We start from the raw sequence: 27,105 nt of genomic DNA, 5'->3' as shown, positions 1-27,105 counted from the left end.
GGAGTATCACATCCACTACCTCCGTCCTTGGCAGGATAAAGCACTCTGGGCACAAAGCCCCCTCCAGAACCAGTGGAGTATCACATCTACTACCTCTGTCCTTGGCAGGATGAAGCACTCTGGGCACAAAGCCCCCTCCAGAACCAGTGGAGGTAAACATCCACTACCTCTGTCCTTGACAGGATGAAGCACTCTGGGCACAATGTCCCCTCCAGAACCAGTGGAGTATCACATCCACTACCTCTGTCCTTGGCAGGATGAAGCACTCTGGGCACAATGCCCCCTCCAGAACCAGTGGAGACAAACATCCACTACCTCCGTCCTTGGCAGGATAAAGCACTCTGGGCACAAAGCCCCCTCCAGAACCAGTGGAGTATCACATCTACTAATTCTGTCCTTGGCAGGAAGAAGCACTCTGGGCACAAAGCCCCCTCCAGAACCAGTGGAGGCAAACATCCACTACCTCCGTCCTTGACAGGATGAAGCACTCTGGGCACAATGCCCCCTCCAGAACCAGTGGAGTATCACATCCACTACCTCTGTCCTTGGCAGGATGAAGCACTCTGGGCACAATGCCCCCTCCAGAACCAGTGGAGACAAACATCCACTACCTCTGTCCTTGGCAGGAAGAAGCACTCTGGGCACAAAGCCCCCTCCAGAACCAGTGGAGACTGTTATCCACTTGAGAGACTGTGGCTTTGCACTCCCCAGGATGAAACAGTGGGCAAACCACCCACTGTAGAGACTTGAGAGACTGTGGATTTGCACTCCCCAGGATTGAACAGTGGGAAAACCACCCACTGTAGAAACTTGAGAGACTGTGGCTTTGCACTCCCCAGGATTGCACAGTGGGCAAACCAACCACTGTAGAGACTTGAAAGACTGTGGCTTTGCACTCCCAGGATATAGCAGTGGGCAACCCACCCACTGTAGTGACTTGAGAGACTGTGGTTTTGCACTCCCCAGGATGGAACAGTGGACAACCCACCCACTGTAGAGACTTGAGAGACTGTGGCTTTGCACTCCCCAGGATGGAACAGTGGGCAACCCATCCACTGTAGAGACTTGAGAGACTGTGGCTTTGCACTCCCCAGGATGGAACAGTGGGCAACCCACCCACTGTGGAGACTTGAGAGACTGTGGCTTTGCACTCCCCAGGATGGAACAGTGGGCATGTGGCCCCCTTGTGGATTTGGCATTGTGCACTCAACCGGCTGAGGTGCCCCCCCTTTCCCTTCCCCCTGAGGTGCCTGTTTTATTGCTATCTGATGCCCCTGCAGTGTTCTCTCCGTCATGTTCGGGATTGAGTGTGGGCCTCGCCCATACCGTGTGACTTCAATGGAGCACTACCTGGACTACTATTCTTGGTGTATATTTTGTTTATAGTGTATATATATATATGTTTGCATACTGGATTTTAATATATTATAATGGTTACACTCATTTCCTTTTGTTCTTGCATTCTTTCTGGGGGTGTAACTGTTATGTATCATGCTGTATTAGTGTGTGCGTTGTCGTGGGCGATTGTGGGGGTGGGGGTGTTGCGTGTTGCATGTGTGTGTCCCTGTTTTTTCCCTCCCCCCTCCCTTGTGTCGTAGGTGCAGTACTCACCGTTGGCTTCGACGCCGGCGTTCGCGCTCCTAGTAGAGGAGCAAGAAGATAAGGGCTGGCAGGATGTGGAGTTCGGGTTCCATGGTGTCCGGATTCCTCGTGGGGTGTGTAGAGATGAGCGTTTTCCCTTCGAAGTCCTGTTTCCGGCGTGTTTTTGTTCACGGTGAATCCGCCCCGGAAAAGGTGGCGGATTGGTAGGTTATGATACTGTGGGCGGTACATTGTCTTCCACCTGTCTGTTGGCGGTGACCGCCAAGCTGTTTGTTTGTACCGCCGTGACGGTCGGAGTGTTAAAGTGGCTGTCTTTGTTGGCGGTTTCCGCCACGTTCGTGATTCAATTTTTTTTTCCACCGGCCTGTTGGCGGTCTTACCGTCGCTTTAACACCGATCGCCAGGGTTGTAATGACCACCATAATCTTCAAAAATATTACTGATATACTTGTAAAATAATATTCAAATATGTGTCCTGATCATTGGCTGTCCTCTACATGCCCATTCCCTCTCAGAAATTACACAGAGATCTGCTCAGGCACGGCTCCCCCGCTAGGGCAGATGAACATTGTCCCCCCTCCTCTGTCAGCAGATGCAAATCTTTTATTACAAAACAATAATAAACTATCTTTAATATCATTTTTTAGTGAAAGGGGTGGGGCCACGGTTCTATAACAGGGATGAAGGGGGAGTGCTCAGCACTCCCCCTCGGTGCACATGTATGTTTGGTGGGCTGTCTTGGGCCAGCCAAACACACATGCGCACTGGGCTCTCTCCAACCCGGCACTGTGTTGCTGGGCTGGAGAGAGTAGGCACAGGCTCCCAGTCTGTCTGTGTGCACCCTGGCTGGGCGCTCCGGCCAATTGGAACCCTGTTGTCAGGCTGCCAGCAGCATGAGACAGCATTCGGATTGGGCGCAGGGCAGGAGTCTGTGCCTGCAGCTGTAGCAGAGGAGCAGCGCGGTGGTGGCAGTGGTGGCAATAAAGGTATATATATATATATTTTTTTTATTAATCCCCCCCACCCACGCCATTCCGCCCCTACAAAGCGCAGCAAGCTGCTCCTGGATCTGCTACAACAGCACATGGTGATCCACACTTTGCAAGCTGCTACTAACTATCAACAATATCCTCTGCAAATGATGGGTGGCCTTCATGCGTAAAGAGCTTCCAAAACCATGACTTAAGAATATATTCTAGTGTTTTGATCCCTGTTAGTGAAATTCATCCTGTTTATAAGAATGAACTTTAGCAATTTCAGTGAATTATAGACTTATTGTGTCTGTTTTTGTCAATGGAAAGTTGTATGCTCAAATCGTATTGATTCTTTTAAATATTGAAGCAGAGGCGGGTAAGGTCCAACTTCCCAAGCAGGATTTAAATTGGACACTTCAACTATGCACAAATGTTTTTAATTTGCAGTATTGACCAGCCTTAATTTTTGTAGAGAAACGTTGTATTCATTCAAGGAGAATTCATGGTGGTTTATTCAAATTTATTGTTGCGCTGTCTACCGACATGTAGATCATGATTCCCTTTTCTGTAAAATATTAAGCTCTCCATGATCAATCAGACAGCAAATGTTATTTATTTTTTGAATGAGTTTAATTCTGATTCCCTTATTTCTCGAAAATATCCTTCAAACTTAGGTCAGGTACATGTGCCATTACAAAAGTAAGGGTCTGATTTATAAAGACATTTTGAGGTCGTAAAGCCTGTGATTCACACAATCACAGAGTTAGTTTGTTACTGCAAATTGTCTAATTTTTATATAGCAAATCAATTTTGTGAGTCGGTAACAGGTTATAGATTCACAAAATAGATTTAGAAACCCATAACAAACCGTTGTTTTGAAGTGGTGTGTTTCTAGCATCTCTTCGAAAGAGTAATTTGTTAAAGGATAATTCAATACTTTTTAACTGTAATTTGGTTGCAAAATATTGATAACTGACCGACTCCCATCTTGGGGTGGTAACTTTAATGAAGTAGTCTAAATCAGCACGCCAACGCAAATGTGTTCAAACGAACCGAATACCTTTGTCGTGAACCCCCCAAGCCAAGAGCAGGCTATTTCCCAAATCACACATAAAGCCAAAGATGGGCTTTCCTAACACCCAACATGATTTTAAATTGAAAAAGAAGTGTGGATTCTACACAGACAGGACAGGAAAGTGTCGATGAACGCAGGAGAGAGAGGGAGAGTTATCACAGCTCTCCCTCCTTAAATACATTAAAACAATGGAAATAAAGGAAACGACATATAACCTGAACAAACAGCACTTACAAACATTTTCTTTAGCACACGCCTGTGCTAACATTGTAGCACAGGTTACTTCACTCTCTAAAACCATAATAGATAATACACATGTAACTATCACATTATGTTACAGCCTCTATTGTTTGCTCGCATAGTCACTGAGATTATACAGACGTTTAAGTGTAGTGGAACGTCTTCTCCTATCAACACAATCTTGTTCAGTAGTGCCTAGGTAAGTGTTATGTCACATTTGTCCTCTTCACTTTTTTAAAGATTCAGGAATACTAGACTTTATGATTAATATCCAATTCTTGTTCCAAATTCTTCCATAATCGTTTTTATTGCATTTTTTAATAACTTGACAGACTTTCCAACACTGGTGAACTTCGACCATTCTGTACACCAAACTATTGCGCACACCCAACCGGTAGCTTGAGCTTAACAGTCTCCATACTGGACATTAATTTTTATTTTTCCCATTTTTCTCAAAATATTATTTTCTCTTCGTCTGAAGTGCTAGCTCTCTTCTCTGCATTCATCTCATTCTTGTTGCCAATGTCATAAAGGGGTCGCAATCAGCACACCAACGCAAATCTGTTCAAGCACAGTGGAGACCTTTTTGATGAACACCCCAGCCAAGTGCAGCTTATCCCCCTACTCACACTTGAAGTCAAAGATTAACATTCCAAATACCAAAGGAGAGACCATCTTGAAAAAGGAGTGAGGGTGCACAGAATTCTAGCCAGAAATGAGACTGGAGATGAACCCAGGATCTGAAAGAAACAGGGATCAAACTAATACATTCACAAAGAGCAATCCTCCGCTTTTGTGAATCACACAAAACATCTCTTTTTTGCATGCAAAAAGAACAGATACTTAACTGAATGCTGAACAAATCAAACATTCACCCACAGTCACAGATCTGGATTGAACCCATTGCTTTTTTTGCTCGCCATGCTATTCCAGTTTGGACCCAGCCATATGCAAATCTGTCTTGACTCTGCTCTCCGTGGGAATAGTCCAGCCCAAACTACCAAGCCAGGTCCTCCCTGGGCCAGAAACAAGCATCCTGGGACTGATTTCAGGGTATTGCCCCTTATCATCCATGCTAGCTTGAATCTGGTGACATATTGAGCATGGAACCCACCTCTGGGCATGCCCTTCCCACATAGGGTGACAAATGCAAAAAGAACAGATGATCGACAGAATGCTGAAAAGATCAAACATTCACCCCTAGTCACAGATCTGGGTTAAATCTATTGTTTTTTTTGCGCACCATGCCATTCCAGTTTGGACCCAGCCATATGCAAATCAGTCTTGATCCTGCCCCCCATGGAAACAGTCCACTCCAAATTGCCAGTCCTGGTGTTCCCTGGACTGGAAGCAAGCATCCTGGGACTGGTGTCAGGGTACCACCCCTTATTAACCGGGCAAGCTTGAATCTGGTGGCATTGCGAGGACGGGACCCACATCTGGGCATACCCTTCCCACTTTGGGCAACAAATGCAAAAAGAACAGATGATGGGCGGAATGCTGAACAAATCAAACATTCACCACCAGTCACAGATCTGTTTTAAATACATCATTTGTTTTGCTTAATTAACTATAGATGATTAATACCTTGTCACAGGCAGATGTAGACCACACTTGGGCCTGGCCCCTCTATTGCCCTGCTACCATCCAGGTACCACTCCCGGTGAGAGAGAAGTACCCCAGAACAGATTTTGGGTGACCACCCGGGGAGGATTTGCTAATTTCCCTGGCCACACCTCTAGAGTGGGCAAAGGAGCTCTGCATAGGGAAAGAACGTTTCTGCCATGCTGGTTTTAGGTAGAAAATGGCCCTGTAGGATAGTGTACAGTAAAACACACAGGGCGTGCTGCATAAGTGGGTATAGTTACCTATGAACATTTTTACCTCATTGATTAGAGAGTGGCAGGAGTTTCCCCTACCAACAGACTGGCACTGGGAATATGTGGCACCTTCAGTATCCTCCTCAAAACACTGCTGGACCTGTGGAAGTCAAATTTAAGGGCTACTCCTGCTGTTGTGGCCTCCAAGGAGAACAGTAAGGGCTTGACCTGCTCCCACTTGTACCCAGAACAACGGAGTTGACTCCAAAGGTCAGTTGGCTCACCTACTGTTAAACTAGAAGGACAGAAAAGTTGGAAGAAGCTCACTTTCTTGAAGATTTCAGCTGACCACTTCAAACTGTGCCTGCCCGGGACCCTGCTGGAGGTTTCAGTTGGAGTGAGGTTCTGGAACACTTGGCTGGTGTTAGAGTGTTCTCCTCCTGCCTAAACTTCAAAAGCTGAGAAAGAAACGTTTTTTTCCTCTGAAGACCTGATGGGAGAAGTGGATCGATATTGAGTCAAATCCATTGATGCCAAACTGTTGGTCAAATCCAATTTGTTTGTCTGCCCCGCTGAAGGAGATCTAACTTCCAGAAATGTTTTTAAGTTGGAACGTACAGGACTTCACAGAGAGCGCTGTTGAGCCAAAGGTGATCAATGTTGAGATATTCCTGGCCACAGTTGCCATTCTTCGCCTGCTCCGAGCTTTTCCACCTAGGGACTTCATCAATCCACTGTTGTCAAACTCTGACTCGTATCCAGCTTTTAGCATGCCCCACCACTAACACCTGTTCTCGAGAAAATGTTTTAAGTGAAAAGGTAACTTTTTGACCTGGACCGACCTACACCTCATGTTCAATCCACACTCCATCCTGGTCAGCTTCAAATTTTACCCTTTTCTGGGCCTTGTGTGACCAGTTGTCTAAGGTTGTCTCTTTGAGTCTTTTGGCACCATTTGTATTCCAAATTTTACAAATTCATATCTCCTGTTCCCCTTACTGGATTTATGTTGCTTTTGTGTAATTTTGTTAATTACATTATTCTTGGTATTTTTTATATATTGTGTTGTTGACTTTATAACTGTTTTTGTAATTATAAATGCTTTACACATTTCCTTAAGTCAAGCCTGTCTGCTCTGTCCCATAGCTATGAGAAGTTGAGCTCAGGTTTAAATTACTGAAACCTTTACTCTGTCTAACAAGAATACTGATGTTATTACTTATGATAGACAACTATCAACCCAACTAATAATCCACTTTCTATCATCAATGTAAAAAAAAGGTTTGCTGGAGATTAGGCTGTGACCCAGAGGGCTGCTACCGCCAACTCTCAAACAACCATTAAAAACCTCCAGGATGAACCTATTGCCCATGGTTGTCTTAGGATCCAGAGGCCCCACAATGTCAATACTAACCCTTTCAAAGGGGGTACTGACCACAGGAAAAGGTTAGAGGTGAGCCTTACTTTTCTCCCCACTCTTGACACTTGCATGACACGTTTGGCAAGACCTACAGTGTGCATCTGAATGCCTGCACATTTAGGGCCAGTAAAAGTGGGTGACAAGCCAGTCAAAGGTCTTGCCCTGCCCAAAATGTCCAGCTAACAGCACATCATGAGCCAGACCAGTAGGAAGGCTCTGAACCACTAGAGTCCCACCGGCACATGGGCTGACCCAGGCTCAGCAACCTTATGCTCACTATATAGGAGGTTGTCCTCCCAGTAGATTAAGTGTGTTCCAGACTCCTTGCCAGATGCCTGGTGTGCAGCATGCAGCTGCAATCCCTCCAGATTAGGGCATGTCTTCTGTACCTCACAGAATGCCTCCCTGGTTGTCCCCCTTCTTACAGCCACTGAGTCAGCTCAGGGACCTCCCCCAGTTCAGCCACTTGTTCCCCTGTAGGCTTCAGGGCATCCCCCTAAGGTTCAGCCTCCTCCTGGACCGTGGGAACGTCTGGAGCAGGTTTCCCACTTCCCATGCCCTTGCTCCTTCTGGCAGACACTCTTTTAGCCTCCATGGTCTCTTGATCACCCTGAAGGGGTACCACTGACCAGGTGGACACACACACCCACCCAGGCAGACCCAACATCTCTAAGTGAGACATGCATTCCACCTCCTTCCAAGTGGAATCCTCCAGGTCATTCCCAAGCAGACAATCTAAAGGCATGGTTGGACTCACAGCTACTCTCAAGGCACCTCAGCCCCCCCCCCATTTAAAGGGAACCTACGATACTCTGCACAGGTGCTTTGAGTTGTCTATTGCAACTGCTTGGAGAAGTACATGGGGATCTATCTGCTCTTCAAACAACAGGTGACTTCTCACAGTAGTCACACTGGCTCCTGTGTCTCTCAGAGTCTCCATCCTCTGTCCATTGATGGTCACCCATAGGCTGTACTTCTTAGTGTTCTCAGGCACAAGGGTCTCTGGACCATCTCACTGTCAGCTAGTGAGACAAGGATCATCTAAGCTGGCTCCCACCCCCCAGAACCTACTCCTCCCCAAGCGCTACACTGGCCAAACCCTGTGACTGAGCACCAGTGGGTGTGGGTGTCCACTTGGGGAATTTGGGGTCTCCCCTCACATGACCAACCTGGTCACATGCATACCATTTGTGGGAACCTCCCTCAGCAGGTTTCCCTTTGGAAAACCAAGGCATTTTTTCAACTGGGGGCTGGGAATCCTTACCTTGGGAACTAGGTTGCGGCCCTTTAGAGAACTCCCCCTGTTTACCCTTCTGCCCCCTTTCTTCTGAGAGGGATGCTGCCCACCCTTGGAGTGGTCTTCCCCATACCTCCTCTGGACCTTGGTGCTCTCCCAATGGTCCGCTTCCTGTGCAAGCTTCCTGGGGTCAGTGAGCTTGCTGTCAATCAGGTAATGGTGTAGCTCTGGAAAGCAAAGGCTGTACAAATGCTCCCAAGCAATCAAATTGTACAGCCCCTCTAAAGTTGTTACCTTACTGTCCTTCACCCAACCATCCAGTGACCTGCAAAAAGAGTCAACACATTCCAAACATTTTGGGATTCTGTCTTATTGATGGACCTAAACTTGTCATTGTACTGCACAGGGGTGAGACAATACCTTGTGAGTAGGGCGCCCTTCATGATAGAGTAAGTGAACCCCTGAGGATCCCCTAAGGATGTCAGAGTATCCCTCCCCTCTACCTCAAAGTTCATCCACAGACCCGCCACCCAATGTGCTTCAGGGACCATGTTCATGTGGAGATCAGACTCATACCCCTTAGACCACAAGTATAGGTCATCCTCCCTCTTATAATCCTTCACTAGGTCTTTGGTAATGTGCACCCTCCTCTCAGCCTGCACTGGGGTACTGTTGCCACAATTTGTACTAGACTGGTTCCTGTGAACCCACTCCTTTAAGCCGAGCTCATGAGCCAAGAGCATCTTTCCTTTTTCAATGCCCAGCATCCTCTCTTCCATCTTAAGCTTCTCTAATTCAATTAGGTGTGCCCTCTGTGCCTGTCTGTCCTGCAACTCTTCAGGAGTCAGAGCCTTGGATGACACACTGCTACTTGCCCTGGAGACCCTCTCCCGAGGCATAACAAGTACATCCACTACATAATTGTGAACACTCTGCACCTCCACATCCTCCTCCTCTGTGTGACCCCAGCCTCCTTGGCTGTCACCCAGGCCCTCAGTGCCTTTTTCAGCTCCTCCTTCCTGGTGGAACTCTTAATGGGGCAGGCAAGATCCTTACAGAACTGTTTCAGTTGAGCAACTGTGTAACTTTCTAGTTTCCCTAACTCAAAAACAGCTCCACCTGGTGCATCTCCAGATTGAGACATGATGGCAAGTCAAAAAGAGCAAAGTTGCAAGGCAGAAAAAAAGAGTTCCCAATGAGAAGTTCAAGAATAAACAAAACATCCCCAAAAATATGTTAGCTGGAAAAAGTCCAAAAAGAGAAAAACTAAAAACAAGTAGTATGTGGTCAATTAATGGTCTGCACTGAAAACAATGGTGTACACTTAATCACTGTATGTCAAGCACAAATACAAGTCCAATCCTCACCGCTGATCACCAATGTTAGAAATGGGGTCTCTGGTGGCAGTCAATTTGCACTCTGTCCATTAGTGACCCTCACTCTAGTCAGGGTAATGGAGAAACACACTTAGATTACACTTGCTTACCCTCTTGACAGCTTGGCACAAGCAGCCAGGCTTATCTCAGAAGCAATATGTAAAGTATTTGTACTGGCACACACAGTAATACGGTGAAAACACTACAAATTGGGCACCACGCCAGTTTAGAAAAATAGGTAATGTTTATCTAAATCAAATAAGACCAAAATAACAAACATCCAACATACACAAGTCAAAATATGAATTTTCATAAGAATGAGTCTTACTCTATAGAAAACAATGGAAATGTTGATTTTGCACAAAGTACCTGGTTTGCATCACAAATAAAGCTGCAGGGGCGAGCACGCATCGGAAAAGTCAGCAATGTGTTGATTTCTTATTCTCAAGTGAGGCTGTGCGTCGTTTTCTTCTCCGGTCAGGTCGGCGGTGTGTCAATTTCCAGATGGGGTATCTCAGATCCATGCAGACTCGGGATGACTTTGACGCTCAGGGACGATGCGTGAGAAATCCGGTCGCATGGTGTTAGAAAACTAGGCTGCATGGGGTTTGCATCATTATCAGCAGCTGCAAGCGGGTGTTGTGTCTTTTCTCCAGCCACGATGCGTCGATCTCCCAGCTGCAATACAGGGGGGAGCTTTGATTTCACCCGCGAAGCAGGGTGGCGCATCGTTTATCAGCCGTGTTGCAGTTGGTGCTTCACAAATGTTGCCGCATGGTGTTCTGTGCGTGGATTTCAGCTCTTGTTCTGCCAACTTCACCTTTCCAGGGCCCAGGAACTGGATAGAGTACCACTTGGCAAGACAGGAGTCTCTGCAGAGAATACAGGTACTGGCTGAGTAAGTCTTTGATGGCCCTGAGACTTCAAAACAGGAGGCAAGCTCAGTTCAAGCCCTGGGAGATTCTTTTTCAAGCAGGAATGCAAAACAAAGTCCAGTCCTTGTCCCCTTTTACAGGCAGAAGCAGCAACTGCAGGATAGCCAAACAAAGCACAGTCACAGGCAGGGGCAACATTTGTCCTCTGCTCTTCAGCTCTTCTCCTTGGCAGAGGGTTTTCTTGTTTCCAGAAGTGATCTAAAAGACTGGGGTTTTGGGTCCACTACTTATACCCCTTTCTGCCTTTGAAGTAGGCAACCTTCAAAGGAAAGTCTCTGTTGTTCACAAGATCCTGCCTTGCCCAGGCCGGGGTTGGAGACTGCATTGTGTGAGGGCAGGCACAGCCCATTCAGGTGTAAGTGACCACTCCTCCCTCCACTCCAGCTCAGATGGCTCATCATGATATGCAGCCTACACCCTGAGTGTGACTTCAGAGACACCAAACTCCCAATTTCTATCTGCCCTCAATGGGAATCTGTACTTTAAGAATGTTTAAAGTCAGCCCCATGCTAACCTATGAAAGAGATAGGCCTTGAATAGTGAAAATCAAATTAGGCAGTATTTCACTTTTAGGACATGTAAAATACATCAGTACATGTCCCACTTTTAACATACACTGCACCCTGCCCATGGAGCTACCTAGGGCCTACCGTTGGGGTGCCTTACATGTATAAAAAGGAAAGGTTTAGGTCTGGCAAGTGGGTACACTTGCCAGGTCGAATTGGCAGTTTAAAACTGCGCACACAGACATGGCAGTGGCAGGTCTGAGGCATGTCTACAGGGCTACTAATGTAGGTGGAACACCCAGTGCTGCAAGCCCACTAGTAGCATTTGATTTACATGTCCTGGGCACCTCAGGTGCACTTTACTGAGGATTAACTAGTAAGTCAAATATGCCAATCATGGAAAAGCCAATTAAACATACACTTTACACTTTACACTTTACACAGGAACACTTGCACTTTAGCACTGGTCAGCAGTGGTAAAGTGCCTAGATTACCAAAGACAGCCAAAATAGGGTCCAGCACACAGTCAAAACATGGGAAGCAGAGGCAAAAAAGACAGGGAAGACAACGTCAAGGATGTCAGGTCTAACAGAGTCTAAGTAACAAAACAAAATAAAATGATAGGCGGAGTGTTGAAACTTTTCACACTCCCCCAGTCACAGATCTGGGTTTAATCAATCATTATTTTGCTCGCCATTCCACCCCAGTTTTGACCCAGCCATATAGAAATCATTCTTCACCCGGCTCCCCATGGGAACAGTCCAGCCCGAACTGATAAGTAAGGTCATCCTTGGACTGGAAACCCGCATCCTGGGCCCAGTTTCAGGGTATCACCCCCTTCTCAGTCAGGCTAGCTTGAATCCAGTGGTGCAGTGAGCAAGGGACCCATGACTGGGTGTACCCTTGCCACTTACGCCGCACATAGTGACAAAACAAGATAAAATGATGGACAGAGTGTTGAAACTTTTCAAACACTCACTCCAGTCACTGATCTGGGTTTAATCCATTGTTATTTTGCTTGCCACACCATCCCAATTTGGACTCAGGCATATGCAAATCAGTCTTGGCTGATGAGCGGTGATTCTTCAAAACCAGTTCCAGGCTGCCTGTTTCTGGTCCGAGGAGGACCTGGCTTGGCAGTTCGGGCTGGACTGTTTCCATAGGGAGCAGGGTCAAGACTGATTTGGTTATGGCTGGTTCCAAACTGGGGTGACATGGTGAGCAAAAGAAAGATGGATTTAAGTCAGATCTGTGACTGGGAGTGAGTGTTTGAAAAGTAAGTTTCAGCACTTCCTAAATCATCCTTTTGTGTTGCTAAAGTCACCCTAGGTGTTCCAAGTATGCCCAGATGTGGGTTCCTTGCTCACTGTGCAACTGGATTCAAGCTAGCCTGGCTGATGAGGAGTGATACCCCGAAACCAATCCCCTGGATGCTTGTTTCCGGTCCAGTCTGGCAGTTCAGACTGAACTGTTCCCATATGAAGCAGGGTCAAACTGATTTGAATATGGCTGAGTCTAAACTGGGGTGGCATGGTGAGCAAAAGAAGGATGCATTTAACCCACATCTGTGACTGGGGGTGAGTGTTTGAAAAGTTTCAGCACCCTCTCCATCATCCGTTTGTATTGCTAAAGTCACCCCGAGTGGCCAGGATATGCCCAAACTTGGGTCTCTTGCTCACAGTGCCACTGGTTTCAAGCTATCCTGGATGATGATGGGTGATACCCTGACATCGGTCCTGTGATGCGTGTTTCTGATCCAGGGAGGACCTGGTCTGGCAGTTGGGGCTAGACTGTTCCCATAGGGAGTAGCGTCAAGACTGATTTTCATATGGCTGGCTCCAAACTGGGGGGGGTAGGGGTAGCAAAGGAATGATGATTTAACCCAGATCTGTGACTGGGTTGAGTGTTTGAAAAGTTTCAGCACTCTGTCCATCATCCTTTTGTGTTTAGGTTCTAAACCAGCAGTCTCTAAACTACATCCTGCTAAGAAGAACTGCCTGGCTGCTCAAAGGACTCACCTGTCTGCTTTCTACAAAGGACTGCTGCCTTGCTGTTGGCCTGCTGCCTTGCTGAACTCTTGTCTGGCTGTAAAGGTGCTCTCCAAGGGCTTGAATAGAGCTTGCCTCCTGTTCCCTGAAGTCTCAGGACCAAAAAGACTTCTCTTTTTCACTTGGACGCTTCATGCGCCTAAATTTTCGACGCACAGCTTGTTCTGCGGCAAGAAAAACACTGCACACAGACGCTGATCGACGCTACGCCTTCGGGACGCCCGGAACTTCAACGCACGGCCTCGCAAGGACAACGCTGCCCGACCTCCAGAGGAGAAATCGATGCAACACCTGCCGTGAGAGCGAAACTTCGATGCGCAGCCCCGCAGAATGACACGCAGCCAGAAAACAAGCAGGAGAATCCACGCACAGACCCGGGACATCTGGTAATCCCCGCGATCCACAGAAAGAGACTGTCCGCGTGCCAGAAAACGACGCACGACTTCCCCGCATGAAAAATAACGACGCAAGTCGTGTGTACTGGGAAGAAATCGATGCACACACCATTTTTCCACGTATCTCTTCTTCTGCGGCCCTCTGAGGAGATTTTCCACTCCAAACCAGGTACTTTGTGCTTGAAAGAGACTTTGTTTGCTTTTTAAAGACTTAAGACATTTTGGTGGTCATTCTGACCTCGGCGGTAAAAGGCGCCTACCGCCGGTCAGAAATCCTCCATAATCCCGCCGCGGTCGCGGAAACCCGCCACGGTCATTCTGACCCGCAGAAGGCAAACCTCCGAAAATCCGACCGCCACAACAGACCGCCAGACCAGCGGTCGGCGGAAAGGTGGAGGTGACCAAACCTCCACCGCCACGCCAACAGAAATACGCCCATGCCATTACGACCCACGAATCCACGCGGCGGTCATTCAAACGCGGTATTCCATTGGCGGGACACACCGGCGCGGTCAGAATACACACAAACGAACAAAACTCACCCACATTGGACGATTTGAATCCCACACACCTGATACACATACACACACCACTCCCACACACACAATACAATATAAAACACCCACCCACATCACCCACAAACCCCTACGCTTAAAAATTCGTAAAGAAGACAAGAGCGAGACACCAGCATCCAAAACATAACAGCCACAGCCACTCAACACCATCACCCACACACTATCCACACACAAAACAACACACACCACCACACTCAACTCACTTAAATACACATACTCCACCCCACACATCATACACACCACCCCATGGCACCCCAAAGACAACCCCGCTTCACAGACGAAGAACTCAGGGTCATGGTGGAGGAAATCGTTCGGGTAGAGCCCCAGCTGTTCGGCACACAGATACAATACACCAGCATTGCCCGGAGGACGGAGCTATGGCAGAGGATTGTCGACAGGGTGAACGCAGTGGGACAGCACCCCAGAAATCGGGAAGACATCAGGAAGCGATGGAACGACCTACGGGGGAAGGTGCGTTCCATGGTATCCAGGCACAACATCGCCGTGCAGAAGACTGGCGGAGGACCCCCACCTCAACCCCCACAATTCACATCATGGGAGGAGGAAGTCTTGAACATCCTGCATCCTGACGGCCTCGCAGGAGTCGGCGGAGGAATGGATACTGGTAAGTTGAAGCTTCAATACTGCTTCCCCCCCCACCTGCATGCCAAATCAGACCCCAACCCTCACCCCCATCCTCGAACCCCACCCTCACCCCCACCCCCATCCTCACCCCCACCCTCACCCCCACCACCATCCTCACCCCCACCACCATCCTCACCCCCACCCCCAGCACACCTATTCCCCGCCAATGTCTCACCATCACAACCCACACATCCCAAAACCTAGGCCTGCATGCGTCCACTAAGCATGGACACCCATCACCAAAGCATGCCCAATGCATATACACATCCCCCCCACAAGCCACCCTCACCAAAGCCCCCACACACGAATGCCAGCACTTGGGGACACGAGAACCCACAGATACACCCATATGCCACACATTGAAACTATAACCATACCTCTATACCCCTGCAGGACCCGACCGTCAACACACCGCGGCGGAGGGGCCAGAATTATCCACACCCCCCACCCAAGAGGCCGTCAGCGATGACAGCAGCTCTGTCGATCTGGACACCGATGACCAGCCCGGACCATCGGGGACCTCTAGACAGTCGGTTCCCCTCACACAGGCACAGGCCACTATAGACCCTAACCCCTCTGGGAACACCAGCACAGCTCCCACCCAGCGGGCCCATGCCTCTGTCTCCAGGGCGCGTCAATCTGCGGTGTGTCTACCACTACAGGGCACCCAGGATAACCCACCACCCCAACAACAACAGGGACCTGGGGGCAGTGGTAGTGGGCACACCGGCCAGGGGGCAGAGGCCCAGGGAAACAGGGCAACTCGGCGGGCAGCTGTGCGACAGGGGGGGGAGGAGAGGCCCAGGGAACCCACTCTCCACGAGGTCCTCACCACCATCATGGGAGCATACAACCGCTCCCAGGAGACGATGGCGACGGTACTGGCCCGGTTCCAGGAGATCCAGGTGCTGCAGGAGGAACACTATCGGGGGTACAGGGAGGACATCAGAGCCATCAACACCACCCTGGTTACCATGGTAGGGCTGCTGCAGGACCTCGTAAACAGCAGGGCGGACACTGAACAACACCCAAGGGCCCCTGCCACTAGCCTGGACCAAGAACAGCCATCCACCTCCGCCGGCGCTAGTGGACAGGAGGCCCCCGCACAGCAGCAGCCCACCAGACCCCCACCTCCTGCAGGAGAAGAACCACCCCGCAAGAGGGCCCTGAGATCTCGCAAGAAGACAGAGTAGGATGTCAAGACCCCCGCCAGCAAAGGATACCACCTGATGTCATCCCACTGTCCCACATTGTCACCCTGTCCATCCTTGAACTGCCCATGCTCCATCTCTCCACAGGCCTCTGGACAATGCACCTGTGTGACTGTTACTCTGGACTCTGCCATGGACATTCCTTCACCATAGCCCCCACCCACTTGAAACCACCCATCCCATTTTGAGCACTTCAATAAACACCTATTTTGCACAAAAATATCAGGAGTCTGGCTGTGATTTCAATAGATTGTAATTGACATGACAGTGCAAATATGTCCTTGTACATGGTGAAGTCAACAAACAGCTGCCACAAAGCTGTAGTCCATGGGGAAACGAAGCACAGGACTCGTAGTGGGGACCCCAGATCTGAAATAGGGAGGGAAAAGCCAAAACTCAGTCATCATACACTGGGGCAAATAGACAGGCAGCAGAGATGCTGCAGAGTAGTTAACATTTACTAAATTATCTTTGAAATGTTACCTGTGTCCTATTGGAAGTACTGTTCAATGATTCTGTCCCTGTTGTCTGTTTCAGCCCCGTCGTCTTCCTCCTCGTCACTCTCCTCAGGTTCCACCGCTGCCACAACACCACCGTCTCGACCATCCTCCTGCAGGAAAGGCACCTGGCGGCGCAAAGCCAGGTTGTGAAGCATGCAGCAGGCCACGATGATGTGACACACCTTCTTAGGTGAGTACATTGGGGATCCACCGGTCATATGCATGCACCTAAACCTGGCATTTAGGAGGCCAAAGGTGCGTTCGATCACCCTCCTAGTACGCCCATGGGCCTCATTGTACCGTTCCTCTGCCCTGGTCCGGGGATTCCTTACTGGGGTCAGTAGCCACGACAGGTTGGGGTACCCAGAGTCCCCCACTAGCCATACACGGTGTCTCTGTAGCTGTTCCATCACGTAAGGGATGCTGCTATTCCTGAGGATGTAGGCGTCATGCACTGACCCTGGGAATTTGGCATTTACATGCGAGATGTACTGGTCAGCCAAACACACCACCTGGATGTTCATTGAATGGTAACTTTTTCTGTTCCTGTACACCTGCTCCCTGTCTCTTGGGGGAACCAAAGCCACATGGGTCCCATCAATGGCACCAATTACGTTGGGAATATGTCCAAGGGCGTAGAAATCACCCTTCACTGTAGCCAATTCGCCCACCTCAGGGAAAATGATGTAGTTCCTCACGGATTTCATCAGGGCAGACAACACTCTGGATAACACCTTCGAAAACATGGGCTGAGACATCCCGGAAGCAATTCCCACGGTTGTCTGAAATGACCCACTTGCCAAGAAATGTAGTACTGACATGACCTGCACCAGAGGGGGAATCCCTGTGGGTTGGCGGATGGGGGACATCAGGTCGGGCTCCAGCTGGGCACACAGTTCATGGATAGTGGCACGGTTAAGACGGTAGGTCAGGATAATGTGGCGTTCTTCCATTGTCGACAGGTCCACCAGCGGTCGGTACACGGGAGGATTCATCCGTCTCCTCGCCCAACCCAGCGGACGGTGCCTAGGAAGGACAACATGGAGCACACAGTCAGGCAACCCACAGGTACGTACTCACAGCTAGCACAGTATACGATTCTCTATGCAGTGAATGGCGTGTCTGAGTGGCTATGCAAGGCCTAGGCCTGTGTGACGCAGTTGAAATTGAGCCATGTGGGCCCTGGAAATGGCGGCTGCCTGACCTGTGAAGTGTGACAATGGGATGTGAGGTCAATGCGCTGGCGTGGCACACCGCGGCGGGCGGCGGGCGAAGACCGCGGCGCGAAGCCGCATTGGTTAACATTGAAGCCTATGGGTTTCAGGAGCCAATGGCGAAGGGCGCCGGCGGTGGCGGGACGCACCGCCGCGGTACGCACCGCCGCGGACGTGACCGCCATTTTCTATCTACTTATCCACTTGCGACTTGAACTTTCACAGGAGAGGACCTATACTGCAAGTGTTGCTGTGACCTCGGTCTGGAAGGGACAATGGCTGCTGCGACTGGGGAAAGGGCCCCTGCCTTCACTGGAGAGGAGTTGGAGAAACTTGTGGATGGGGTCCTCCCCCAGTATGCGCTACTCTACGGTCCTCCAGACCAACAAGTGAGTTTAATTCAATATGGATTTGGGGCCACTGGCTGGCTTGGGGGCCTGGCGGGGATGGGGGGCATGTTGGGGCTGGCGGGGGGCATGGCGGGGGGCCTGGCGGGGGGCATGTTGGGCATGGCGGGGAGCATGGCGGGGATGGGGGGCATGTTGGGCATGGCGGGGGGCATGGCGGGGGGCCTGGCGGGGATGGGGGGCATGTTGGGCCTGGCGGGGGGCCTGGCGGGGATGGGGGGCATGTTGGGCCTGGCGGGGGGCCTGGCGGGGATGGGGGGCATGTTGGGCATGGCGGGGGGCCTGGCGGGGATGGGGGGCATGTTGGGCATGGCGGGGGGCATGGCGGGGGGCATGGCGGGGGGCCTGGCGGGGATGGGGGGCATGTTGGGCATGGCGGGGGGCCTGACGGGGGGCCTGGCGGGGATGGGGGGCGTTGGGCCACTGGAAAGGAAAATGCTGAGTAACTTGAACGTGGTATTTCTCCCTCCCTGTACGTGTCACATAGGTCCGCGCCCATGAGAAGATCGGGATTTGGCGTGCCATCGCCAAGGAAGTCCGGGCCTTGGGGGTCCACCATCGACGGGGCACCCACTGCCGCAAGAGGTGGGAGGACATCCGCCGCGGGACCAAGAAGACCGCAGAGTCTCTGCTGGGGATGGCCTCCCAACGTAGGCGGGGTGCCTGCCGTCAACTGAGCCCCCTGATGTTCCGGATCCTGGCGGTGGCCTACCCTGATTTGGATGGGCGCGTGAGGGCAGCACAGCAGACACAAGGGGGTGAGTACAAGCATTATCTACTCTGTTGTCGCGCAGTGGAGGTGTCTGGGTGGGGGAGGAGGGCTGGGGGTCCCCCTAGGCCAGGGTGATATCTGTAGGCTGGGCACCCCCGTAAGCCCCTGTGTCCCCAGCCACCACCCTCAGTAGTTTGTCAGTACAGCCATCCCTGGGCCGTGTCATCCATGGGTGCAGTTGTCAACTCTAGGCGTGTAGGGCATGTTCCACGGAATGCGTAGCGTACCCCAAGTGCGCAACTTAGTGCAGGGGGCATCTGTGTCTGTCATGTCCGCTAACTGTACCGGAGATCCATGTACTCAATATCCCTTTATTTCTCTCTCCCCCCCCCTTTTTGTTTGTCTTTCTGTGCTTGTGTGCATCAGCATCATCAGGCGGAGGAGAAGTGGCATCGGGGCAGGAGGGAGCTGCATCTCACATGGCCCAGGAGGGCCATGCCACAGAGTCAGACTGGACCAGTGAGACGGAGGGCGAGGGGAGCTCCACGACGGGGACGACTGGAGCCTGCAGCGACACGGACACGTCCTCGGAAGGGGGCTCCCTTGCGGGGGTGGCACCATCCGTGCCCCCCGCCATTACAGGTACAGCCGCCACCCAGCGCACCATCTCCGCCCTCCCAGCAGCCCCTCCGCGTTCGCCCCGTGCCCGCTCTGCCAGGAAGCCGGGCATCTCCTTCGCCCCAGGCACCTCAGGCCCTGCCCCTGTTACCCCCGCTGCCCTCAGTGAGGAGGTCATTGACCTCCTCCGAACGCTCATTGTTGGGCAGACTACCCTTTTGAATGCCATCCAGGGGGTGGAGAGAGAGGTTCATCGCAGCAATGCGTACCTGGAGGGCATTCATTCGGGTCAGGCTGCCCATCAGCGATCGTTCCAGGCTCTGGCCTCAGCACTGACGGCAGCCATTGTCCCTGTCTCCTGCCTGCCTCTACTAACTCCCTCCTCCCAGTCTCCTGTTCCTCTGCCTGTCCCACCCACACCATCAGACCAGCCTGCACACACCTCAACACCCAAGAGAAGCTCATCCAAACATAAGCACCACAGATCACGCAGACATTCACACACGCAACATTCCGATGCAGACATGCCAACAGTCACTACCACCTCTGTGACCCCCACCTCCTCGTCTCCCTCCTCCCTCCCTGTGACGTCTACACTCACACCTCCATTCACCTCACCATCAGCTAGTGTTTCCATCACCAGCACACCCTCCACTCCAGTCCGCACACGTGCAGTCACCACCCCCACTGCCATTTACACGTCCCCTGTGTCCTCTCCCACTGTGTCTGTCACCCCCTCTTCCACACCACACAAACGCAGCCACCCACCCACCCAACAGCCATCCACCTCACGACAGCCTATCCCTCCTGCACCTGCACCCAAAGACAGCAAACGTGACTCACCTACAACCACATCCTCTCCCTCCACTCCCATTCCCACTGTACCTACCACTCTCCATTGTCCCAAGAAGCTCTTCCTCGCCACTACTAACTTCTTTCCTGACCCTGAGCCCCCCCCTCCTTCTCGTCGGGGTAAGAAGAGCACCTCAGCCACCACCAGCCCTGCAGCCCCCTTGACAAGGGTGCAGGGGTATTGGAGCCCGCCAGCCCGCATGTCTGGATCTTCGCCCAGCAGCAAGGGGACAGCCAGCCCACCCCCTGGGAAGAGGAGCAGAAGGCGGAAGGGGCGCCGCAGGAGCCCGCCTTCTACATCCCCCCCGGACACCACCCAGAGACAGTCACCAGCCACAGCTCCAAAGGGAGGAAAGGGCCACAGGCCGACGACTAAGGAGGGCAAGGGCAGCAAGTTGGAGAGGTCAGGCAGCAGGCCTGCTGCCCAGGAGGAGCCCACAACCCCCATAGCCGCTGCCCCGGGAGGAACCGGCACAGCTGCCCCGGGAGAGCCCACCAGCCCCATAGCCGCTGCCCAGGGAGGACCCAGCCCAGCTGGCCAGGAGGGCCCCACCACCCACAGCCCAGGTGGGCAGTGAAGGAGCACCATCCCCGCTGCCCAGGAGGGCACCACCAGGCATTTAGCAGTTGGCCATAGACCGTCCGCCATCTCAAGAACCGCTGAACTGGGCCCTCAAGGCAAGAACCGCTGAACTGGGCCCTTCAAGGCAAGAACCGCTGAACTGGGCCCCGCCGTCTCAAGAACCGCTGAACTGGGCCCTTCAAGGCAAGAACCGCTGAACTGGGCCCTTCAAGGCAAGAACCGCTGAACTGGGCCCCGCCGTCTCAAGAACCGCTGAACTGGGCCCTTCAAGGCAAGAACCGCTGAACTGGGCCCTTCAAGGCAAGAACCGCTGAACTGGGCCCCGCCGTCTCAAGAACCGCTGAACTGGGCCCCGCCGTCTCAAGAACCGCTGAACTGGGCCCCGCCGTCTCAAGAACCGCTGAACTGGGCCCCGCCGTCTCAAGAACCGCTGAACTGGGCCCTTCAAGGCAAGAACCGCTGAACTGGGCCCCGCCGTCTCAAGAACCGCTGAACTGGGCCCCGCCGTCTCAAGAACCGCTGAACTGGGCCCCGCCGTCTCAAGAACCGCTGAACTGGGCCCCGCCGTCTCAAGAACCGCTGAACTGGGCCCCGCCGTCTCAAGAACCGCTGAACTGGGCCCCGCCGTCTCAAGAACCGCTGAACTGGGCCCCGCCGTCTCAAGAACCGCTGAACTGGGCCCTTCAAGGCAAGAACCGCTGAACTGGGCCCCGCCGTCTCAAGAACCACTGAACTGGGCCCCGCCGTCTCAAGAACCGCTGAACTGGGCCCTTCAGGGCAAGAACCGCTGGCCCTTTGGCAGACGTGGCAGGGCAGGATCTATCTCGGGCAGGGCTGCAGGATGTCCTCTGGCCAACTTGCCTCCTCCAGTGGCAGTGGGGTCTGTTATGGACTGTATGGACTGTGGCTTTGCTCTCCCCAGGATGGCCCAGTGGGCAGGCCACCCACTGTATGGACTGTTTGGACTGTGGCTTTGCTCTCCCCAGGATGGCCCAGTGGGCAGGCCACCCACTGTATGGACTGTATGGACTGTGGCTTTGCTCTCCCCAGGATGGCCCAGTGGGCAGGCCACCCACTGTATGGACTGTTTGGACTGTGGCTTTGCTCTCCCCAGGATGGCCCAGTGGGCAGGCCACCCACTGTATGGACTGTATGGACTGTGGCTTTGCTCTCCCCAGGATGGCCCAGTGGGCAGGCCACCCACTGTATGGACTGTATGGACTGTGGCTTTGCTCTCCCCAGGATGGGCCAGTGGGCAGGCCACCCACTGTATGGACTGTATGGACTGTGGCTTTGCTCTCCCCAGGATGGCCCAGTGGTCATGGAGTCCCCTCGTGGATCTGGCGTAGTGTACTCAAGTGGCTGAGGTGCCCCCCCTTCCCTTCCCCCTGAGGTGCCTGTCCTATTTTCTTTCTGATGCCCCTGCAGTGTTCTCTCCGTGGAGTTCTTGTCGTGGGACTGGGCCTTGCCCCTTTGCACAGGACCCCTGTGATCCACGGACAGTGGTTGGACTACATTTAGTAGCTGTATATATTTTGTACATAGTTTATTTATTTATTGGGATTAATGGCGTACATATTTCAATATATCTGCCCGTTTATGATCTCTTCTTTTGGTCTTTGCATTATTTCGGAGGGGGGTGGTTTGTGGGTTGTGACAGTGATCTGTGGGAATGCATTGATGTGTGTGTTGTAGTGGGTGTGGGTGGGTGGGTGTGTGCCGGTAATCTTTTCCCTCCCCTGTGTCGTAGGTGCAGTACTCACCGATGTCTTCCGCGCCGCCGGGTGTGCTCCTGGTATATGAGGAGGAATAGGAGTGCGGGGATGACCTGTAACTCTGGCTCCATACTGCCGGAATCTCGCGTGGAGTGCGTAGAGGTGAGCGTTTTCCCGTTCGTAGTCTGTTTCCGCCGTGTTCTTATCGGCGGTGCTCCCGCCCCGGAAAAGGTGGCAGATTGGTGGGTCGTAATAGGGTGGGCGGTACTTTGTCTGCCGCCGGGCTGTTGGCGGGAACCGCCGCGCTGTTTGTTTGTACCGCTGTGGCGGTCGGAGTGTTAAGTTGGCGGGCTGTGTTGGCGGTTCCCGCCAGGGTCAGAATTGCATATTTTAGACCGCCGGCCTGTTGGCGGCTTGGCCGCCGCTTTATCACCGACCGCCAGGGTCAGAATGAGGGCCTTTATATCACTTTTCAGTGATATCTCTACAAATTCACATTGCAACTTTATTCGTTTTGACCTACAATTATAATATTATATATTTTTCTAAACACTGTGTGGTGTATTTTTGTGGTGCTATATGGTGGTTGTATGATTTACACATTGCCTTCTAAGTTAAGCCTGACTGCTCGTGCCAAGCTACCAGAGGGTGGGCACAGGCTAATTTTGGATTGTGTGTGACTTACCCTGACTAGAGTGAGGGTTCTTGCTTGGACAGAGGGTAACCTGACTGCCAACCAAAACCCCCATTTCTAACATTGGTGATCAGCGGTGAGGATGGGACTTGTATTTGTGCAGTGACATACAGTAGCTAAGTATTTCACTACCTACCCACAGTTGAAGGTCAACTTGATTTTTATCTCTTTTTGCAAATTCTTTTTTTTCCTGACAATTTTCAAAAACTAAATCCTCACTCAACATGTCTCTGACTGGGTCTCAAATAGGAGACTTTGACCTAGTCCTGTTGGATACATATACGGTCAAACAGCTAAGAGGGTTCTGCAGGGCAATGAGGGTACCCCCCCACGGGCCTCCAAAAAAGAGAACATTCAAGTGGCACTGAGGGCCTGGGCAGAAGCCCATTTAGAAGAGGATGATGAGGAAGAGGAGCCAGAAAATGGCCCCTCAGAGGATCTGTTGCTATCTGTGTATGATGTTACCACTGCAATTGTGCCCCCTTCCAGACCAGGGAGCAGTGTCTCTGTGCAAAGCCTGACCGCAGAGGAAAGGAGAGAGGAAAGGGAGTTCCAATTGCAAATGGCAAAACTGAAAATTGAGGCTCAACAGGAGGAAAGAAGGGCAGAGAGAGAAGCCAAGCAAGCTGAGGCTGAAAGAGCAGCCAAACAGAAACAAGCTGAAGCTGAAAGGGCAGCCAAACAGGTGGAAGCTGAAAAAGCTTTGGCTGAAAAGAAACTATTGTTGGCTCATGAACTGAGTCTCAAGGAGCTGGAGATCAAGGCGAGACAGTCTGAATCCAGCAATAATGGTGGCAGCATACAGACAGGACCTGCTGGAGAGAAGAAGGTTCATATACCCAAAAATGTGGTGCCCAGTTTTGTGGTGGGAGATGACATAGATAAATGGTTAGCTGCTTATGAAGTTGCACTAAGGGCTCATGAGGTTCCTGAAGGGCAATGGGGGGTAGCTATGTGGGGTTATGTGCCGCCATTGGGGAAGGACACACTTCTCACATTGGATCAACCTGATCAAAACACATACCCACTTCAGAAAGCCACTTTACTTGCCAAGTTTGGGCTGACCCCTGAGGGATACCGTCAGAGGTTCATGGACAGCACCAAACAAACCACACAAACATGGGTGGATTTCTTTGACTTTTCCAGTAAGGCACTGAATGGATGGGTGTGGGGCAACAAAGTAGATAATTATAAAGGGCTATATGACTTGATTCTGAGAGAGCATATACTCAATGTTACCTATACAGAGTTGTGCCAGCACTTGGTAGATAGTAAGCTGACTGATCACAGGAAGCTTGCTGAGGAGGCGGACCTCTGGGTTAGCAACAGAGTGTCCAAAAAGGTACCTGGGGGGGACACCCACAAAGGTGGTCAGGGTTCCCAACAGAAGAAAGAGGTGGGAGATAAACTTACAGATAAGGAACTCTCAAAAGGCCCCAAAAGAATTCCCAGGGAAGGGGTGGCAACCATTCCTTTTCCAGATTTGGGAAAAAGCTAGGGACATATGATAGGTCAGGGAAATCAAACCCCAAATGCATGGAGTGTTAACAGTATGGTCACTATAAAGGTGACCCCCAGTGCTCCAAGAGGGCACCATCCACTCCCGGACAGACACCTGGGTTGACTAGTGTAGCGCTTGGTGGGGAGATGGTCCCAGATAGCTTTTGGGAGTAGGTAGAGATTTCCCTAGTGCCCCTGGGAGAAAGAGAAATGGTGCCCAAAGCCCACATGCCCTGAAATACTTCCAAGTACAGGCAGTGGGTCACCATTAATGGGCAGAAGGTGGAGGCTCTGCGTGACACAGGAGCCAGTATGACTACTATCCAGAGTCAGCTGGTATCAACAGAGCAGATAGTACCTAATACATTCCACAGGTCATAGTCGCTGACAATCGTGAGAGTCACCTACCGGTGGGGGGGTCTCTGGTACTCTGAAAGTAGCTGTGAGTCCTGCCATGCCTGTAGATTGTCTGTTAGGCAATGATCTTGAGCATACTGCTTGGAAAGAAGTAGAGCTCAGATCTCACCTGGAGATGTTAGGGTTACCTGAGTGGGTCTGCATGACCACACGGTCCATGGCTCCCCGGGAAGGGAGTCAAGTGCGTCTGGAGCCTGGAAAGATGGCCCAGACAGCTGCCAGAAAGGAGGGCAAGGGGCTCGGGAAACCCGCCTCCAATGTTCCCACGGTGGTAGACGAGGCCCCTGAGGAGGAGGAGGCCCCTGAGCCAACCGGGGAGGACATAGCTGCCCTGGGTAACCTACCTGAACTTGCTGGTTGGCAAGTAGAAGGGGGGTCAACCAGGGAAGCATTATGCAAGGCGCAGAAAGAATGCCCCACCCTTGAGGGTCTGAGGAAGCAGGCCACAGACCATGCAGCAGGTGCCACCTCTGGTGTGTACCACATTTACTGGGAGAATGATCTCCTTTACAGTGAGCGTAGGATTCCAGGTCCTGGGGCACACCGTGTGCTGGTGGTCCCCCAGTGTTACCGGAAATTTCTACTAGGCCTGGCTCACGACATTCCCCTGGCAAGACACCTGGGCCAAGACAAGACCTTTAACAGGCTTGACACCCACTTTCATTGGCCCAGAATGAGGAAAGCCTCAGATAACTTCTGCAGAGCTTGCCCCACCTGCCAGGCTAGTGGGAAGGCAGGGAAACGACTTAAAGCTCCCCTACTCCCACTCCCAGTCGTTGGCACCCTCTTTGAAAGGGTGGGCATCGACATTGTTGGTCCCTTGGACCCCAAAACTGCCTTGGGCAACAGGTTTATCCTGGTTTTGGTGGACCATGCCACCCGCTATCCAGAGGCAATCCCTCTGAGAACAGTGACTGCAAAGGTGGTGACCAGAGCCCTGTTGGGAATATTTACCCGTGTGGGATTCCCTAAGGAGGTCGTGTCTGACAGGGGCACAAACTTCATGTCTGCATACATGAAGGCCCTGTGGGATGAGTGTGGGGTGACCTACTGGTTTACCAGCCCTTATCATTCTCAAACCAATGGGCTTGTTGAGAGATTCAACCAGACCCTGAAAGGCATGATTGGTGGCCTGACTGAGGCCATGAGGCGTAAGTGGGAAGTCCTCTTACCCTGCCTGCTGTTTGCTTAAAGAGAGGTGCCCCAGAAAGAGGTGGGGTTCAGCCCCTTTGAGCTTCTCCATGGCACCCTGTCAGGGGACCCCTAAGCATTGTTAAGGAGGGCTGGGAGAAAGCTCCCCAGGCCCCTCCCCAGGATGTGGTCAGCTACATGCTGGTCCTCTGCAAACAAACCCAACGCTTCTGGAAGCAGGCCCAGAGTAACCTCGAGGCCAGTCAAGAGGTGATGAAGGAGTGGTATGACCAGAAGGCCACTCTAGTTGAGTTCTCACCTGGAGACAAAGTTTGGGTGATGGAGCCAGTAGAGCCCAGGGCTCTCCAGGACTGCTGGGCTGGCCCCTTTGAGATCAAGGAGCATAAAGGGGAGGCCACTTACCTAGTGGACCTCAAGACCCCTAGGCACCCCCTAAGGGTCCTCCATCACAACCGGCTCAAACCTCACTTTGAGAGGTCTGAGGTCAGTATGCTCCTGGTCACAGATGAGGGCATGGAAGAGGAGAGTGAACCTCTCCCCGACCTCCTCGCTGTCAAAGAAGGGGATGGGTCAGTAGGTGGTGTCATTCCCTCTGACGCCCTGACTCCAACCCAGAGAGGGGACTGCTATGAGCTGTTAGAGCAGTTTTTCCCCCTGTTCTCCCTTACTCCTGGACTAACCC

The 27,105-nt window shown here is 51.8% G+C and overlaps 1 protein-coding gene across 2 annotated transcripts in view; it reads right to left on the bottom strand.

The window, feature by feature from the left end:
* The window catches only part of LOC138258977 (C-C chemokine receptor type 8-like), an 82,003-nt gene that overhangs the window by 42,750 nt on the left and 12,148 nt on the right, over positions 1-27,105 (bottom strand). Inside the window, exon 1 of one of the 2 annotated variants that reach the window (XR_011198617.1) lies at positions 4,771-4,850. The exons of the other annotated variant lie outside the window; for it this stretch is intronic. The gene's annotated coding sequence lies outside the window, so the exon portion shown is untranslated. Of the gene's footprint in view, positions 1-4,770; positions 4,851-27,105 lie in introns of those variants that run through there. 2 annotated transcript variants of the gene reach the window in all.

The sequence above is a fragment of the Pleurodeles waltl genome, chromosome 2_1 (genome assembly GCF_031143425.1).
Source record: "Pleurodeles waltl isolate 20211129_DDA chromosome 2_1, aPleWal1.hap1.20221129, whole genome shotgun sequence".
In the NCBI taxonomy this organism is placed as follows: Eukaryota; Metazoa; Chordata; class Amphibia; order Caudata; family Salamandridae; genus Pleurodeles; species Pleurodeles waltl.
Note: the sequence above shows the minus strand (reverse complement) of the source record. Positions and strands in the feature narration are given on the sequence as shown.